Raw genomic sequence first — 20,249 nt, forward strand, 5'->3', positions numbered from 1 at the left:
GATGCATGTCATCGTATCCCAGTTGCGTAGATCGAATGTTCATGATGTCAATCACTTGATTATCTGCTCCATTTACAGACCACGGTCATATAGCAATGCCTGCTGTATATGCCTCATATAGCAGGCATATTGCAGTGCAGTGTTAATTTATTTTTTTTAAATCTAATTATATCTTTATCTCTCGTACCAGTAACTTGGCACAGCCTTTCCATCAGTCTTAAGGATTATTAAATTATTTTTAGCGTCCTGTCATTCGAATCAGACTAAAGGTTTTGGCAGCGATTTGGTAATAGTTTTCATAATAGAATGGAGATGATACACTGATGAGTCGAATATGAGTATCTCTGACAACAATGTTTCCACAACACCACATACCGCACATGTTGGTGTTTGGAGCTCACTGTTATCTGCATAATCTGCTTTGTCCTCCCTTGTACTCATTTACAGCTGTTGAATGTGACTGTAAAACTTACCCTGGCCGAAGCAACAGGAGCTGCAAGGTTACAACCTGATTCGAACTCGGGTCTTTTGTATGGGTGAGTGAGTGAGTGAGTTGGGTTTAACGCCGCTTTTAACAGTATTCCAGTTATATCACGGCGTGTCAGCTTGATGTGGGAGAAAAGCCCGAAGTGATGCAGGTCTCAGACGTTTACGACTTCGGAGAACCCACAAGCACGGTTATGGTGCTGACAAACCTAGAAACATAATCGGGGCGAACCGGGATTCGAATCCACAATCATAGGTTTCTGACCTGCCCAAGGGACGCAACTCTGCACAGCGAATCGCGGCGCCTTAGACGACTGGGCCATCCGTGCTCCCTCTTTTGTATGGAAGGCATATACTCACATGATCAACCTTCTATGTCCATGATAGTCATATACAAGTGACAATGAATGGTTTGACGTGTTGTCTTTATTATTGGTATCTAGAGGTCTGCTTTTGACACATTTGAAAGAGGCTTCTGCCTGTGTGTAAACAATTATGTTAATTGTGTTTACAGACTGTAGCCGTGGCTATTTTTTGTGTATTTGTTGGCATTTATGCTTCCGTTATGTTTCATCCATGGCCGCCTCCCCTTGCTACAGGTCCCCGTGTCACCACACCCACATCATCCGTCTCCTCCTCACCCAGAAGATGCGCCGTCGTCTGCGGCGTCCTGTGGAGTACGCAAACATCGTCAACACCACCATAGAACAGACATGGAAGTAATTCTCGTCAAAGCAAAAAAACATGCATAGAGATATTGCAATTATTATTCAACCGACATTGTAATATGGAACAAGAGTGGGGGCAACATGACGAACTGTCTGAACAGGGGCGGTACTCCCAGGACGACCACGCCCCCACCATCATGAACCCATGGTGAAAGGATGAGGCACAATGGGCCCTTTTTGACCCAATGGAGTTTTCGATTCATCACGGACCTATGTAAAGTTACGAAATGCTTTATTTTTGATTGAAACTAGCTTGAAATAAGCCTAACGATTCCCAATATCGATACAATGCGTGAAGCCCATTTCTTCTGTCCCCCGCTGTGATATTGCTGGGATATTGTTAAAAGCGGCGTAAAACCAGAATCACTCACTGTAATTAACCTATGACAAGACATAGAAGTATTGCTAAAACGAGTGATAAAAACCTACGTTTCGAACAAAACGAAAATCGAGCATGTCTGAGACCAGCATGGTTTTACTCCATGTTTGTGCTGTCTTTACCTATGTACCCGAAAAATAGACCCATGTACATATATTAGAGAAAAGCTACCCGAAAGCTTCTAAAAGTCCGGTTATTTTTACACGTCTTTGTGTGACATCAACATTCAGTCTTGTTGAGAGTTCTTATTCCTGTGAATACATTTGATACCTTCACAACGATTGTAAACATTTTGTGCTCTTTTTAACATTGTACAAAGTCTTTGGTCCAAATAGATCATCACCATACCTGGACCTGAACGTTTTCATTACGTTTTTCTTATTTGAGTGAGTGAGTGAGTTGGGTTTAACGCCGCTTTTAACAGTATTCCAGTTATATCACGGCGTGTCAGCTAAATGTGGGAGGAAAGCCCGAAGTGATGCAGGTCTCAGACGTTTACCACTTCGGTGAAACCTACGAACACGGGTATGGTGCTGACAAACCTAGAAACATAATCGGGGCGAACCGGGATTCGAACCCACAATCATAGGTTTCTGGCGATCCCCGGCCGCTTCATACCAAAAGACGTTAAAAGATTTTACTTGTTGTTACCCTGCCTGGCGCTTGGCATTGTTGGGCCAAAACAAGTACTGGTCGGCTCGGAGTATACTGTGTGTGAGAGAGGTATTCATGTTCAACTGGCATCTTAGTGAGCTAGCACTATAAAATCGGCATCAGTCTGGACTAGTACAAGCACGCACGCACGCACGCACGCACGCACACACACACAGCCAGAATTGTTCCCTAGCAACCAATGCTGGCCATAAGAGTGAGTGAGTGAGTATGGTTTTACGCCGCTTTTAGCAATATTCCAGCAATATCACGGCGGGGGACACCATTGTACCCATGTCGGGAATCGAACCCTGGTCTTCGGCGTGACGAGCGAACGCTTTAACCACTAGGCTACCCGACCGCCCCACTGGCCATAAGAGACCAATAGATAGGATAGGTTGCTCAGGCCCATGACATCTTAGCTGTACAACGCAAACTATCTACAACATTCACTTAACCCTCCAGCAGGCAAACCCCATGTCCCGATATGTCGGACAACATATCAATCCAAATTACTGTCCAAACTATTTCAAAATTAATTAATGACAAGTGTGACATCTAGTTATAATTTGTACTCACTCATCATGGACGACATAACCATAAACCACGCCAGTGTCATCATCTTGCCTGTACGACTTCACGGAGGCGACGCTGCTGTCCGGCACCACACACAAGGAAGCAGCCTTGTCCCGAGTGTAGCTGTTCGTCCAGTGCATGTTTATATACCACCGTGGCTGATGCTGTTTCTGTCAAGTCATACACTCTCTATTGTTTGTATTGCGTATGCATTATCTATACTCCATTGATGTAAATATGTCATGAAATTATTTTTTTTTAAATTTTAAATTCAAACACGGTTAACTGTTCTTTATGACATCAGTTATGTAAATAATTTTTATATGTGATTCAGTTGTGGGTGAATTGGTTTAAATCCACTTTGAACCATATTTCATTTGTTATCACTGCATATATAAAATATGACAGTTTGAGGTGAGGTGAAATGAGGTTTAACGTCGCGTCTAATATTATTGCACTTATATAGCGACGTGCATGCACGTGTGTGTTTGTGTGGCTGCTTGTACCAGTCCGGACTGATGCCGATTTATAGTGCTAGCTCACTGAGATACCATGCCGCAGTTTAACATGAATACCCCACTCAGACACAGTATACTGACTCCGAGCCGACCAGTCCTTGTTTTAGCCACTTAACGTCTTTTGGTATGACGCGGCCCGGGATCGAACCCCGGACCTTCCGCTCTCCGGGCGGACGCTCTACCACTAGACCACGGAGGCGGTCCAAATATCAACAAACCATTACCTTTTAGTGCATATATATATAATATGACAGTTTGATGTGAGGGGAAACCAAAGCAGTGCAAAGTCTTAGACGTTTGATGAAACCCACGAGCACCAGTAAGGGGATTCCGAAAATCAAAACGACCCGATGGTAATATTTAATATTTACTGAATCGATCTTTGTTCTTACTTTATCCATAGCTAGTGCACAGCCTGTGGCATAGTCGACCAACGTCGTCAACGTCTGATTCAACACCAGGTGAGCCAGGGGTGCAACGGGGTAGGTAACCCCCAACAAGTATGGTAATGTTGCTGTCGTAGGCTTTGTGTCGGACATACACCCAACTTCCAAACCGTAGTATTTCTGACAATAACTATGTTTAATTCTTCGCAAAATTATTTCAAAAGCAAGGACAGCCCTTTATCAAGACTAACATCACACCAGACAAACGGATCATGCATACATGGAATAGCCATGTAATGGGGTTCTTCATATTGGGCACGGGCGGCCCAGTCGTCTAAGGCACCGCAATTCGCTGTGCAGAGCGGGGTTCCCTGGTCACGAATAAGTTGATCATATTGATGGTTTGGTTTGGTTTGGTTTGTTGTTTTACGCCGCACTCAGCAATATTCCAGCAATATCACGGCGGCGGACACCAGAAATGGGCTTCACACATTGTACCCATATGGGGAATCGAAGCCGGGACTTCGGCGTGACGGGTGAACGCTTTAACCACTAGGCTACCCAACCGCCCCTTAACAGTAACAGTTTGACTAACAGATTGATATTATAATGATAGGACGGTGTGAAATGTACGATATAAGCTTGACTAACAGATTGATATTATAATGATAGGACGGTGTGAAATGTACAATATAAGCTTGACTAACAGATTGATATTATAATGATGGGACGGTGTGAAATGTACGATATAAGCTTGACTAACAGATTGATATTATAATGATGGGACGGTGTGAAATGTACGATATAAGCTTGACTAATATGATTGATATTATAATGATGGGACGGTGTGAAATGTACGATATAAGCTTGACTAACATGATTGATATTATAATGATGGGACGGTGTGAAATGTACGGTATAAGCTTGACTAATATGATTGATGTTATAATGATGGGACGATGTGAAATGTACGATATAAGCTTGACTAATATGATTGATATTATAATGATGGGACGGTGTGAAATGTACAGCTTGACTAATATGATTGATATTATAATGATGGGACGGTGTGAAATGTACGGTTTAAGCTTGACTGATATGATTGATATTATAATGATGGGACGGTGTGAAATGTACGGTATAAGCTTGACTAATATGATTGATATTATAATGATGGGACGGTGTGAAATGTACGGTATAACCTTGTCTAATATGGTTGATATTATAATGATGGGACGGTGTGAAATGTATGGTATAACCTTGTCTAATATGATTGATATTATAATGATGGGACGGTGTGAAATGTACGGTATAACCTTGTCTAATATGGTTGATATTATAATGATGGGACGGTGTGAAATGTATGGTATAACCTTGTCTAATATGATTGATATTAAAATGATGGGACGGTGTGAAATGTACGGTATAAACTTGACTGATATGATTGATACCGTAATGAGAGGGCGGTCAGAACTGTGTGTCACATACGGAGAGAACCGAGCACCAACACGTCATCCTGGGCGTCCAGGAAATGTTAGGTCTTGTGAAAGCATCTACATATAACGATGACACAATTAACTGTGTGATGTTACATCTTATGACCACTCGCTTTACTATAAAACGTACAAGTATATTTACAGTGTAGCGACAGAGTGCACATCACATTCGGACGGACAATCAACATTACGGGGAATTTTCAAGATAAATGTGGAGGAATTCTCCGGAGTGGTATTCTTCAAAATTTCAAATCTTAACCCCGTAGCTTTCCTGCTTCCTGTATTGGATACACTTATCCGTTTTTTGTCAGAAACAAATTTACAAAACCATGGGTGGTGTTGACTGAGCGAGAAATAAATTCCAGCACTTTTCCCAGAAGACCGTACCTTTCCAAACAGATACGCAAGTGGTCGTGTGACTATATTTCCTCGACAGTACACGGGTGATCCGTTCTACAAGCAGTTCAACACAGTTGAATTCACACTCCATTGTATCCACAAAAGAAACTTTGTTGTTTTGGGGAAAAGGACATTGCAGTGCGAGAGCAGTATGTCTACCGTCTAAATGATTTCAGTTCAATGTATTAAGATTCAGTCTACACTTCTCAAGAGACTGAAATGGAAGAATAAAATCAATTAAATTACATCTGGGAGAAATAGTTTGAGATTATTCTAAAATAAACTACCGGCCCCGTTACACAGGGGTGTGGGTGTGTGTGGGGTGTGTGGGGGTGTGTGTGGTCTATTGATTAAAGTGTTCATTCATCACACCGAAGACCCAGGCTCCATTCTCCACATGGATACAATGTGTGAAGCCAATTTCTCGACATAAAACTATGTTCATTCATTCTTTAATTCCCTATTATATACCTCTAAGGTAAGTACTGTGATCTAGACTTGGTGTTACATACGCTGTAATATGTAATTTAGATACGGCAGTATAATTGTTGACCCCATGTGTTCCAGTAGAGGTGGTGAGGTGAGGTGAGGTGAGGTGAAATGGGGTTTAACGTCGCGTCCAAGATAATTGCACTTATAAAGCGACGTGCATGCACGTGTATGTGTGTGTGTGGTTGCTTGTACTAGTCCGGACTGATGCCGATTTATAGTGCTAGCACACTGAGATACCATGCCGCAGTTTAACATGAATACCCCACTCAGACACAGTATACTGACTCCGAGCCTACCAGTCCTTGTTGTTACCCTGTCTGGCGCTCGGCATTAAGTGGCTAAAAGAAGTACCATCTTTTAACGTCTTTTGGTATGACGCGGCCCGGGATCGAACCCCGGACCTTCCGCTCTCCGGGCGGACGCTCTACCACTAGACCACGGAGGCGGTCTCCGGTAGAGGTCTTGCGTGGATTTCTTCCATCGGAACCCAGCTTCTCAGATGCACGCAATTTCCTCACAGTCTTGCGACACAAGTGCAACTGTAGTGCTTTTGTTTCCAGCCTGTTAACAATAATCATTAGTCAATACAAAATCTATGTAATTCTGAAAATGTTGATAACTAAGGGAGTGTACTTGCACAGTATCCCTATCAGGAGTTGAGTGGCACTGTTCAGACTCCTGCTCCTGAGTGAACATAGGACTTATGTTGTCATCGTTTTGGGAGAGACGTGAAGCCTGTATGCAACAAATATGAACTTCTTCCCATTCCGTGTCTCGAAACAAACACCCGCTGTTTAAACTGTGCAATACCTGTTGTGATATTGTGGAAATGTTCTGAATCTAGCAAGCATGCTCGCTCCCATGTTTTCTTTTGTTATATTATCACTTGAACTCAAGTTTTATGACCAAATTGCTTCATATTCGTTCGTCAACATCTCCAAACGCCGAGTGTTTAACGCCGCACTCAGCAATATTCCAACTATATGACGGCGGCCTGTAACAAATCGAGTCTGGACCAGACAATCCAGTGATTGACATCATGAGCATCGATCCACGCAATTGGGATCGATGACATGCATCAACCAAGTCAGCGAGCCTGACCACCCGATCCCGCTAGTCTAACGACAAGCATAGTCGCCTTTTAGGGCAAGCATGGGTTGCTGACGACCTATTCTACCCCCGATCTTCACGGGTCCCAGTCAGATGTATCCCACCAGGCTATATCATTATCCATATATCCCTGTCAGTTGTTTAGGATATGTTTATTGATGATTAACCCCATGGTACAAAGTTGTGAAGATCCTAACGAAGCACACGTGTAAGACTGATTTCACATGTTGAATTGCGCAGTGGATCTCATGATTTGTAGAGTAGGTCAACAACGAACGAAACAATTAACTTCATTTTTTATACCCATAAAGTTGCCAAGAAACTACGATTGATAACCTGTGGAAATTAATTCCCAACGGACTAAATGTGATTCTCTCATGTGTAAGAAAAGGAGTAATGTGATACTAGTGGAATAATGGGAACTTAACATCCTGTACTATGGCACTAATTATATAACCAAAACAGTCTATCAACTAAACACCTAGAGACCGGTCCAAGAGTGAGTGAGTGAGTTTTGGTTTTACGCCGCTTTTAGCAGTATTCCAGCAATATCACGGCGGGGGACACCAGGAATGGGCTTCTCACATTGTAACCATGTCGGGAATCGAACCCGGGTTTTCGGCGTGACGAGCGAACGCTTTAACCACTAGGATACCCGACCGCCCCCGGATCCAAAAGTCTGATGCAAATCCCAATTTTGACCTACACCATGTTACCGTGCTTTTTGTTAAGTGATAATTGACCAGCTTTGCATGTATTTGTGACGGGTGCCACCGGTGGGCAGGATACGCTAACCTTTTCGCGAACGCCTGGCATCATCACCATTTGATCGTGATTCATAAACACATTCTAGTCGTACAATGGCCTGCGCTTTTGACAGATTTCCTAGGAATATGGAAAGGGTTTGTCGTTTTTATTTATTTGAAAAGGGGAAGGGTGGTTGGGGTGGGGGTGGTGGTGGGGGGGATTCCCCTGTCAAGAAGTAGAAGTTATGCTGACACTGCTACCCTTTGCGAAACGTTTTTAACACGTGAAACCTATTTCTATTCCTCATCTGATTACGCATCATAGATGATAAAAGTATTATCACCTCCGTGTGCGCATCCCACCGCTAATACGAAACTCGTGATAGTTCTCGTTTGGTTGAATCAGTAGCGCGCCCATATTCGTGTGATAATCTCAAGTCTCTGGTGACGGCTGCTAAAACACAATGTTGGTACAAAAAAGGTTGTGTTTCAGTATATAGCTGTTTCATGTTTACATTGAAAGATAATAGGACGTGCCTCTAGATAAAATATTGACACCATTGATTGTAGCTACAAAACCGAGCATGCTGGGAAGGGCCTCATCACCTGCTGACAAATCCTTCCGCCGACCTGTGTGAGTTGACCGCGTAGGCGGATCTAAAACATATAACTGATCCTATTCCTTGTTAAATCCTATAGTTCTGTTATTGAAATGAAGACAATAAAGGATTTCGCGTGCTGTGATGCGGTGACAATGATGGTACAAAGATAATGCCCTTCAAAGTAATTTAAACCCGTTACCAATCTTTTGAACGTTGTTTCCTTTACCTCAGTCGTTAAAATTAGTATAAATATAAAGATGCTTTCTACGATCAAACCAACATTTGGGATCACGATCACTACACAGTCACTTGACCTGTCAACACATCGCTTCTTTCTCTGTGATATCAGCAGAACAACACAAACATCATGAAGTCTACACTAATGATATTGGCGGTGATCTGTTTCGGTAAGTCAACGCATTTCAAAGCAAATAGAAATGTTTTCAAATATAAAGCTAAAGTGTATTTGGAACGGAATTGTGAACAATTCTATTGCAATCGTGTTTTTATCTAAATATTCGTGATGAAATACATCATTTAGAAGACAAGCAAATCCCACATAGGTTAAGATGGTATTTTGTTTTTGTTTTGTTGTTGTTGTTGTTGTTGTTGTTGTTTAACGCCACACTCAGCAATAGCCCAGCTATATGATGTGGATCGGGTCCCTGTAAATGACCGAGTCTGCTATGATGAATACATGTATTTCAATTGTGATTCATAAACACATGGTCATGATATAGTCGGAATAGTACAATCGAGATAATTCTTATGCAGATGAAAAGGTGTGTGTCGCTTTTAAATTATCATAATACAAACACAAACAGTTTCGTTGTAAATGCTGTAAGATATGCTGTGTGGAACATAGTGGAATAATTGTTTTTAACCGAACGGAATTTAGTAACGATTAACAATGTTAATCGTTACAAGAACACATTATTTGTCTAATAATTATGTTTCTTTCTAGTCGCCCTAACATTTAATGGTGTTGAGAGCTGTTGTCATCACCGCCATAGTCATCACCGTCACAGCAGCAGCAGCAGTGGCAGCGGCTCCAGCAAGTTCAAGAGTTTCTTTCCCTCAAGTTTCTCCAAATCCGGACTAAGTTCCTTTGGTGGTTTCGGATCCTTCGGATCTTTTGGAAAGAAGTAAAAGGTAAGACGACATGTTTCTGTCGCACATTTCAATTGCCAGGTGTCAAGTGTCCTCAGTGTAAACATTATCTAATATCACAGAGGGAGACACCAGCTTTTTTATCTTTTACTTACAATGGAATGAATCGGTTTCTTTGGATAATCCAGATTTATATTTACCAACCACCCTTAAAGATTTGTTAAATTGTCATGCATACATATTTCATGCCGTCATCGGACTTCGATCTGAATAAATATATGCTTGACCTCTTTTTCATTTTTGATCTTATATTGTGTTTCAGACTGTAGGTACACGCGAGAAGCTGTAGAATGGACAACGAATATGTCAGTGAAATAATTAATGTGCAATAAATAATGTTGATGCAATGCAAACGTTTTAGTTTCACAATGCATGAGTGATACAACACTATATGTGGGCTTTACCGATTGTGGATTTATGGGGAATTGAACTTCGGCGTGACGAGCAAACGCTTTAACCACTAGACTAACCTACCGCCCGAAGCATAGACTAAGCATTCCTGTGAGTACGAATGTTTCTGAACACCACGGGCAGCAATACTACACCAATATCACGGAAGTATGTGTAAAGTAGAGTGTGGACCCTGCCTACCAGTGATTGATAGAATGGTTTGGTTTGTTTGTTGTTTAACGCCGCACTTTTCCCAATTGCGTGGATCGAAATGTGGGACAACCGTACAAACAATAATGAGTGAGTGAGTGAGTGAGTATGGTTTTACGCCGCTTTTAGCAATATTCCAGCAATATCACGGCGGGGGACACCAGAAATGGGCTTCACACATTGTACCCATCTCGGGAATCGAACCCGGGTCTTCGGCGTGACGAGCGAACGCTTTGACCACTGGCCTCCCCGACCGCCCAAACAATAATGAGCATCGATCCAGGCAATTGGGACCGATGACATGCATCAACCAAGTCAGCGAGCCTGACCACACGATCCCGTTAGTCGCCTTTCACGACAAGCATAGTCACCTTTTACGCCAAGCATGGGTTACTGAAGATCTGTTCTGCCCCGGATCTTCACGGGTCGATTGATAGAATTGCAGAACGATCGAAAACATGAGTTCGAAATCATGTAACACCTGATCCTCAAAAGAATGGTACCTATCCTGCTCTCGCCTCCAAATGGGAATACAGTAAACTACGTTTATACCAAACACGATTATAACAACAATTACCGTGTGGTTATCGGTTCAAGCAGGTGATAGAAGTATCTCCGAGTTTCCTGCAGAACAGGTTCATATATCGATATGCACGTCCATAATACGTACACGCTGTAAGGGGTAATTAGATAGACCTTATGCCTAAATAGAATTCATAATTTGTTGAAGCTGAGATAAATCTGATTCATTTTTATGTTCATTTCATGTCACACCTGAAGTATGTGTAAATTCGTTCAGTGAAATACTGGACTGTTTTTAAAGGTCTTGTAAAACAGATGCACGTGGCCACAAAAACAGATTTCGCGTAACAGGATTAACTCATCTGAAGTCATATGTTTCGTCACGATGAAGCTGCAACTCTTGAGATGGCATCTTGTCACCATCATCCTAGTCACGGTCACCGCGGACATGGTCACCATAGGCACGGTCACCATGGCAGCTCCTTTTGGTCTTTTGGTTCTTCCAGCTGTGTGAGTGAGTGAGTTGGGTTTAACGCCTCTTATAACAGTATTCCAGCTATATCACGGCGTGTCAGCTTAATGTGGTTTAACGCCTCTCATAACAGTATTCCAGCTATATCACGGCGTGTCAGCTTAATGTGGGAGGAAAGCCCGAAGTGATGTAGGTTTCAGACGTTTACGACTTCGGTGAAACCCACGAGCACGGGTATGATGCTGACAAACCTAGAAACATAATTGGGGCGTACCGAGATTCGAATCCACAATCATTGGTTGATGGCGTTCCCAAGGGAGGCAACTCCGTACAGCGGGAATCGCGGCGCCTTAGACGACTGGGCCACCCGTGCCCCCTCTTCCAGCTGTGGGTGGTGTAGTTCCTGCAAGAATTCCACTTTCTCCAGTGAAGTCCCAGCCGATGTTCGCCCCGGTCACCATGTCTGGACAGAGCTCTGGACCGGATCAGGAAGTAGTCTGGCACTTCTAGCGGGGCTCACCGGCTGAGATACACTCTTCAGAAAAAGAAACGCACAGGTAGATTTTTAGTAAATGGAATATTTAATTAATTATCATAGATACAAATATGAAATTTTGGAGCTCGATAGTCATGTTGTCGTTGTACAAAGGCATTGGAAACTGTTCATTGTCATGTCACATCATGCCACAAGGTTGCGCTGAACTCCGTATCTCGTGTGACTGGCCCGGGCAGCAATCACGGCTCTGTACCCATGTACACATTGTACCCATGTCGGGAATCGAACCCAGGTCTTCGGCGTGACGAGCGAACGCTTTAACCACTAGGCTACCCGACCGCCCCAATATGATTTAGAACATCATTTCGTTTTTGTTCATGTCCTAATAAAATTGTCAATTTTGAAAATTCTAGTTCTATTCCAGATTTTGCAAGGTTGTTGAGGAACATGTTTTACAATTCATACTCAAAGAACATGTTCATTAAGGTTTGTTTTTCTTGTTTACAAAAAAATACAAAGAAAAGATTATTTATATCCCATTTTGTACAGTATCTCGTTTGTTGGTTTAATGATATTGTTTTATTGCTTGGACAAGACCAGGATATTCTAGAAAATGTGGTCCCCAGTCAAGAAGTAGAAGTTATGCTGACACTGCTACCCTTTGCGAAACGTTTTTAACACGTGAAACCTATTTCTATTCCTCATCTGATTACTCTTTATAGATGATAAAAGTATTATCACCTCCATGTGCGCACCCCACCGAAAATACGAAACTCGTGATAGTTCTCGTTTGGTTGATAGGGCGCCCATATTCGTGTGATAATCTCAAGTCTCTGCTTGCGGTTGCTAAAACAAAATGTTGGTACAAAAAAGGTTGTGTTTCAGTATATATAGTTGTTAAATGTTTACATTGAAAGGTAATAGGACGTGATTCTAGATAAAATATTGACACCATTGATTGTAGCTACAAAACCGAGCATGCTGGGAAGGGCCTCATCACCTGCTGACAAATCCTTCCGCCGACCTGTTGGAGTTGACCGCGTAGGCGGACCTTAAACATATAACTGATCCTATTCCTTGTTAATTCCTATAGTTCTGTTTTTGAAATGAAGACAATAAAGGATTTCGCGTGCTGTGATGCGGTGACAATGATGGTACAAAGATAATGCCCTTCAAAGTAATTTAAACCCGTTACCAATCTTTTGAACGTTGTTTCCTTTATCCCAGTCGTTAAAATTAGTATAAATATACAGATGCTTTCTACGATCAAACCAACATTTGGGATCACGATCACTACACAGTCACTTGACCTGTCAACACATCGCTTCTTTCTCTGTGATATCAGCAGAACAACACAAACATCATGAAGTCTACACTAATGATATTGGCGGTGATCTGTTTTGGTAGGTCAACGCATTTCAAAGCAAATGGAAATGTTTTCAAATATTAGGCTAAAATGTATTTGGAACGGAATTGTGAACACTTCTATTGCAATCGTGTTTTTATCTAAATATTCGTGATGAAATACATCATTTAGAAGACAAACAAATCCCACATAGGTTAAGATGGTATTTTGTTTTTGTTTTGTTGTTGTTGTTGTTGTTGTTTAACGCCACACTCAGCAATAGCCCAGCTATATGATGTGGAACGGGTCCCTGTAAATTACCGAGTCTGCTATGATGAATACATGTATTTCAATTGTGATTCATAAACACATGGTCATGATATAGTCGGAATCGTACAATCGAGATATTTCTTATGCACATAGAAAGGTGTGTGTCGCGTTTATATTATCATAATACAAACACAAACAGTTTCGTTGTAAATGCTGTAAGATATGCTGTGTGGAACATAATGGAATAATTGTTTTTAACCGAACGGAATTTAGTAACTATTAACAATGTTAATCGTTACAAGAACACATTATTTGTCTAATAATTATGGGGTTTTTTCTAGTCGCCCTAACATTTAATGGTGTTGAGAGCTGTTGTCATCACCGCCATAGTCATCACCGTCACAGCAGCAGCAGCAGTGGCAGCGGCTCCAGCAAGTTCAAGAGTTTCTTTCCCTCAAGTTTCTCCAAATCCGGACTAAGTTCCTTTGGTGGTTTCGGATCCTTCGGATCTTTTGGAAAGAAGTAAAAGGTAAGATGTACATGTTTCTGTCGCACATTTCAGTTGTCAGATTTTAAGTGTCCTCAGTGTAAACAATATCTAATATCACAGAGGGAGACACCAGGCCCCCGTTCCACAAAGCGATCTTAGCGCTAAGTCGATCATAACTCCCATTCTTTAACACTGCCTTACGACAGTCGTTGCGCTAAGATCGCTTTGTGGAACGGGCCCCAGCTTTTTTTTTTCTTTTACCCACAATGGAATGAATTTGTTTCGTTGGATAATCCAGATAGGCTATTTTATGTCGTTGACGATTTATATTTTACCAACCACCCTTAAAGATTTGTTAAATTGTCATGCATAAATATTTCACGCCGTCATCAGACTGCGATCTGAATAAATATATGCTTGACCTCTTTGTCAATGTTGATCTTCTTTTATGTTGCAGACTGTAGGGTACACGCGAGAAGCTGTAGAATGGACAACGAGTATGTCAGTGAAATAATCAATGTGCAATAAATAATATTGATACAATGCGAACGTTTTAGTTTCTCAATGCATGAGTGATACAGCACCATATGTGAGCTTTACCGATTGTGGATGTATGGGGAATTGAACTTCGGCGTGGCGAGCAAACGCTTTAACCACTAGACTAACCTACCGCCAAAAGCATTGACTAAGCATGCCTGTGAGTACGAATGTTTCTGAACACCACGGGCAGCAATACTACACCAATATCACGGAAGTGTGTGTAAAGTAGAGTGAGGACCCTGCCTACCAGTGATTGATAGAATGGTTTGGTTTGTTTGTTGTTTAACGCCGCACTCAGCAATATTGCAGCTATATGACGGCGGTCTGCAAATAATCGAGTCTGGACCAGACAATCCAGTGATTGACATCATGAGCATCGATCCACGCAATTGGGATACGATGACATGTATCAACCAAGTCAGCGAGCCTGACCACCCGATCCCGTTAGTCGCCTTTTACGACAAGCATAGTCGCCTTTTACGGCAAGCATGGGTTGCTGAAGATCTATTCTCCCCCGGATCTTCACAGGTCGAAATCATGTCACGCATATCATGTCAAACCTGATCCTCAATAGAATGGTACCTATCCTGCTCTCGCCTCCAAATGGGAATACAGCAAACTACGTTTATAACAAACACGATTATAACAACAATTACCGTGTGGTTATCGGTTCAAGCAGGTGATAGAAGTATATCCGAGTTTCCTGCAGAACAGGTTCATATATCGATATGCACGTCCATAATACGTACACGCTGTAAGGGGTAATACATATGTCTTAGATAGACCTTATGCCTGAATAGAATTCATAATTTGTTGAAGCTGAGATAAATCTGATTCATTTTTATGTTCATTTCATGTCACACCTGAAGTATGTGTAAATTCGTTCAGTGAAATACTGGACTGTTTTTTAAAGGTCTTGTAAAACAGATGCATGTGGCCACAAAAAGTAACAGATTTCGCGTAACAGGATTAACTCATCTGAAGTCATATGTTTCGTCACGATGAAGCTGCAACTCTTGAGATGGCATCTTGTCACCATCATCCCAGTCACGGTCACCGCGGACATGGTCACCATAGGCACGGTCACCATGGCAGCTCCTCTTGGTCTTTTGGTTCTTCCAGCTGTGTGAGTGAGTGAGTTGGGTTTAACGCCTCTTATAACAGTATTCCAGCTATATCACGGCGTGTCAGCTTAATGTGGGAGGAAAGCCCGGAGTGATGCAGGTTTCAGACGTTTACGACTTCGGTGAAACCCACGAGCACGGGTATTGTGCTGACAAACCTAGAAACATAATTGGGGTGAACCGGGATTCGAACCCACAATCTTTGGTTGATGGCGTTCCCAAAGGGACGCAACTCCGCACAGCGGGAATCGCGGCGCCTGAGACGACTGGGCCACCCGTGCCCCCTCTTCCAGCTGTGGGTGGTGTAGTGCCTGCAAAAATTACACTTCCCCCAGTGAAGTCCCAGCCAATGTTCGCCCCGGTCACCATGTCTGGACAGAGCTCTGGACCGGATCAGGAAGTTGTCTGGCACTTCTAGCGGGGCTCACCGGCTGAGATACACTCTTCAGAAAAAGAAACGCACAGGTAGATTTTTAGTAAATTTAAAATTTAATTTAATATCATAGATACAAATATGAAATTCTGGAGCTCGATAGTCATGTTGTCGTTGCAGAAAGGCATTGGATTCTGTTCATTGTCATGTCACATGAGGCCACAAGGTTGCGCTGAACTCAGTATCTCGTGTGACCGGCCCGGGCAGCAATCACGGCTCTGCGTCTCCTCGGCACTGACTGGGTTAGTGTACGAATTCTGCTGAAATTGTCTCTTGAGATGGTATTTTAAAACAGTTGCCAATGATATTGTGAAGCACGTGTTCATGTTTTGTTCAATCAATATGAATGACCGAAATTTACTTTTTAACATCATATGTGATATCCTGGATGTAAATGTTTTGTTAAGATCTGGGAGAAAGATGATGATGATATTCTTGCGTTCTTACTTGGTGGATGTCCAATAGAAAGTATTATGGAACTAGAAAGAGATGTGTTGGCAGAAGTAATAATTAATGTAAGCCGCTTTATAAGGAAATGGCGATACCTGCTAAAAACCTGTATGTTAATGAACATGTGTAAATATACCCCCATATCATGTTAAACATGAAACATAATTGTAATCTGCACATTGTAATCTTCATTCAATTGGGAGGAAAAAAAGAATATCTATCGATCTATCTGTATCTCACGCACTCTTATTGTAGTTATTAGCAACATGCAGTCCCTCTTTATCTTTTTGTTTCTCTTTTGCAGCTTCCAGCACAGTGACTTTGTTCTTATAGAAACAGAACTTGACGATTATAGGTTTTACTCTATGTCTCGATTTAAGGCGGTGGCCACGTTCGATCTGAACAGACTGAGGAAAGCACGCACTACAGTTTCTGTATCATTCCAACTTTCTGAAAGAGGGGCGTTCGGGTAGCCTAGTGGTTAAAGCGTTCGCTCGTCACGCCAAAGACCCGGGTTCGATTCTCGACATGGGTTCAATGTGTGAAGCCCATTTCTGGTGTCCCTCGCCGTGATATTGTTGGAATATTCCTAAAGCGGCGTAAAACCATACTCACTCACTCCAACTTTCTGACGGTGAAGGTTGTTATGAAGACTTTGAGCTTCTTTGTTGTCAGGACAGTTTCAAGTTTATTCGGCTGTGCTTTTAGCTCTCTATTTTCACCTTTCAAAAGTTCATAATCATGAGTTCCGCTCGAGTGTGTTACAACACATGAGTAAAGATCTTCTTATTGTCATCAGAGTCATCGTACTCTGGTTCACCGGTGAACTGGTGAGGTGAAATGGGGTTTAACGTCGCGTCCAAGATTATTGCACTTATATAGCGACGTGCATGCACGTGTATGTGTGTGTGTGTGGCTGCTTTTACTAGTCCGGACTGATGCCGATATATAGAGATAGCACACTGAGATACCATGCCGCAGTTTAACATGAATACCCCACTCAGACACAGTATACTGACTCCGAGTCGACCAGTCCTTGATTTAGCCCCTTAATGCCGAGCGCCAGACAGGGTAACAACAAGTACCATCTTTTAACGTCTTTTGGTATGACGCGGCTGGGGATTGAAACCCCGGACCTTCCGCTCTACCATTAGACCGCCTCACCGGTGAACTGAAGCTATGACTGTCTCGTTAAACTGCAAGCACCTTGTGACATGGTTCCCGTACCTCTGGTTCTCGAACCGGGGTACAGCTTTATGTCTCCACACCACTCCAGCGGCCCGGAAATGAAGACCGTCATACACATACACCACCCTGATTCTCTCGGTTGACACACATGTATTTCAATGTTCATATTAGAAGTCAATTCTCGGTACAGTTATAATATGATTTAGAACATCATTTCGTTTTTGTTTATGTCAAAATAAAATTGTCAATTTTGAAAATTCAAGTTCTATTCCAGATTTTGCAAGGTTGTTCCAGACATGTTTTACAATTCATACTCAAAGAACATGTGCATTAAGGTTTGTTTTTCTCGTTTACAAAAAATACAAAGAAATGATTATTTATATCCCATTTTGTACAGTATCTCGTTTGTTGGTTTAATGATATTGTTTTATTGCTTGGACAAGACCAGGATATTCTAGAAAATGTGTGTTGCAGTCTCGTCCATCAAATCAAAGATTAATACCTTTTCCCGATTAATGTTTATAACATACCGGAGTGTTTCCTATTCTATTATCACAACCGTCATGGCAAAATACGAAAATAAGATCTTTTTCCTCTCTGAAAGAGGGGAGGTCGGGTAGCCTAGTGGTTAAAGCGTTCGCTCGTCACGCCAAAGACCCGGTTTCGATTCCAGACATGGGTACAATGTGTGAAGCCCATTTCTGGTGTCTCCCGCCGTGATATTGCTGGAATATTGCTTAAAGCGGCGTAAAACCATATTCACTCACTCACTCACTCTTTGATTTCCTTTTCTCCTCTAAGCTTCCCCATGCATACAGAACATCTTTCCAGAATACATTGGTCCTATCATTAATAACCTTTTCCGAAATATAAAATTAGTTAATTTTCGGCAAAAATGCAGTGTGGATGTGAATAGAACAAACGTTTAATCCAAAATATCTTTTGAGCATTGATTGTATTTTTAATCTCTGGCACTCTTTATAACTCCGTCGTCATAAGGTTTTATTATAAAATATCTACTGGTTTTTTTCTGGTTTATGTTTCCATATAAAACGAAAACACAGTGTTTCGAGTTCTTTTATAAATCTTTCATTTGGAAAAGGGAGGGTTGAGAAAAAAGGTGGGTTAGTTTTTTAGTGCTGTAATTCTACCTAATGGGGTCAGGTCACGTGCTAACCAAGAGTTCATGATTTGTAATTTCTTTCTACCATTTCAGCCATATTGTGAAAAAGGAATACCGATAAGAGTAAAACTTTCTTTGGACCAAGCTAAATTCCAACAATGTTGCTGATGCTATCTTATAGGGGACATTTGATAGTGAAATTTGTTTCCATTTCTTAAATGCTGCTTTGGTTTGTCTTTTAAAAAAAAAATGTTATTTGGCCATGCTTTTGACTAACAGATGATTCTCCTCTTTTGAAACTTTGGTTCCATTATCGTATCATATATTTATGCAGATCTAGCCAGAACAAATTGTAGAATTCTAGAGTTAATCCGTCAGGACACGTACTTTTTCATTGTTCATGTTAAAACTCCCTCATATAACTTACCTTCAAGGCCTAATTGTTGTGGTTTGCTTATTTTTGGAATATTAAGGTCTTTAAACATATCATATTGGTTTACGTTTCTACATGTCTGTTTTGTGTAACTGTTGGTAATATCTCTTGGATTTCGTTGATATCTTTTGTTCAGTTATGGTATGTTCATTCTAGCTTAGCTATAGCCTTATTCAGATGGAAAAAGAGGATAAGAAGTATTTCGTTGGTTTTTCGCCCATTTCTCTCCATTCTGCCCGAGAGCGCATGATTATTCCTTCTGTTTTTATAACATCTATTTCTTCCAGTTCAGTGTTTGCCTCTGTAAGTTTCTTTAATATTTCAATTTTAATTTCTGTATCATTTGAGGTATCTATGCTTTTGCTATAGTCATTTTCTTTCTGCTCTCGCTTTCATTTCATTTCAGAGGCGGGATCGGGTGGTCAGGCTCACTGACTTGGTTGATGCATGTCATCGATCCCAATTGCGTGGATCGTTGCTCATGATATCAATCACTGGGTTGTCTGGTCCAGACTCGATTATTTACAGACCGCTGTCATGGCTGGAATATTGCAGAGAGCAGCGTTAAACAACAAACAAATCCTTTCACAGGAGTATTTTACAGTTTGACCTCTTATCAACATTAGTGTTTCGGAAAAAGGCTGGTCATGTATATCAAGTCCAGCATAGCCTTGTTCATCGACACCCGTTTTACATTGTTCTATTGTATTTTTAATTACTTCTTTATTTTTTTCATCAAAAAATCATATCATCATATTTTTGTCGTTTAATAGGGAATTATGAAACCTCCAATAGCCTCATCCTCTCTCGATACTCGTCACGCCGAACACCCGGGTTCGATTCCAGACATGGGTACAGTGTGTGAGCCCCATTTCTGGTGTCCCCGGTCGTGATATTGCTGGAATATTGCTGAAAGGGCGTAAAATCAAACTCACTCACTCACCATACTGGTTCCATTCCCCACATCTCTCTTTCGATACTATTAAGTTTTAAATCCAATGTATGGAGTGATCTGGTCTTTGAA

At 41.6% G+C, this 20,249-nt stretch overlaps 2 long non-coding RNA genes across 2 annotated transcripts; one reads left to right on the forward strand and one right to left on the reverse strand.

The window, feature by feature from the left end:
* Positions 1-894: 894 nt before the first annotated feature.
* Positions 895-2,925, reverse strand: LOC124121571. Its single transcript, XR_006859056.2, has 2 exons — positions 2,824-2,925; positions 895-1,156 (listed from the first exon to the last, which is right to left on the reverse strand). It is a non-coding gene; the product is annotated as an uncharacterized LOC124121571 (long non-coding RNA).
* A 5,910-nt stretch (positions 2,926-8,835) lies between these two features.
* On the forward strand, positions 8,836-10,082 carry LOC124121548. The gene is made up of 3 exons (XR_007220504.1): positions 8,836-8,976; positions 9,534-9,721; positions 10,002-10,082. It is a non-coding gene; the product is annotated as an uncharacterized LOC124121548 (long non-coding RNA).
* Positions 10,083-20,249: the final 10,167 nt, after the last annotated feature.

This window comes from Haliotis rufescens, unplaced genomic scaffold (assembly GCF_023055435.1).
Source record: "Haliotis rufescens isolate VD_foot unplaced genomic scaffold, xgHalRufe1.0.p SCAF_13, whole genome shotgun sequence".
Lineage (NCBI taxonomy): Eukaryota > Metazoa > Mollusca > Gastropoda > Lepetellida > Haliotidae > Haliotis > Haliotis rufescens.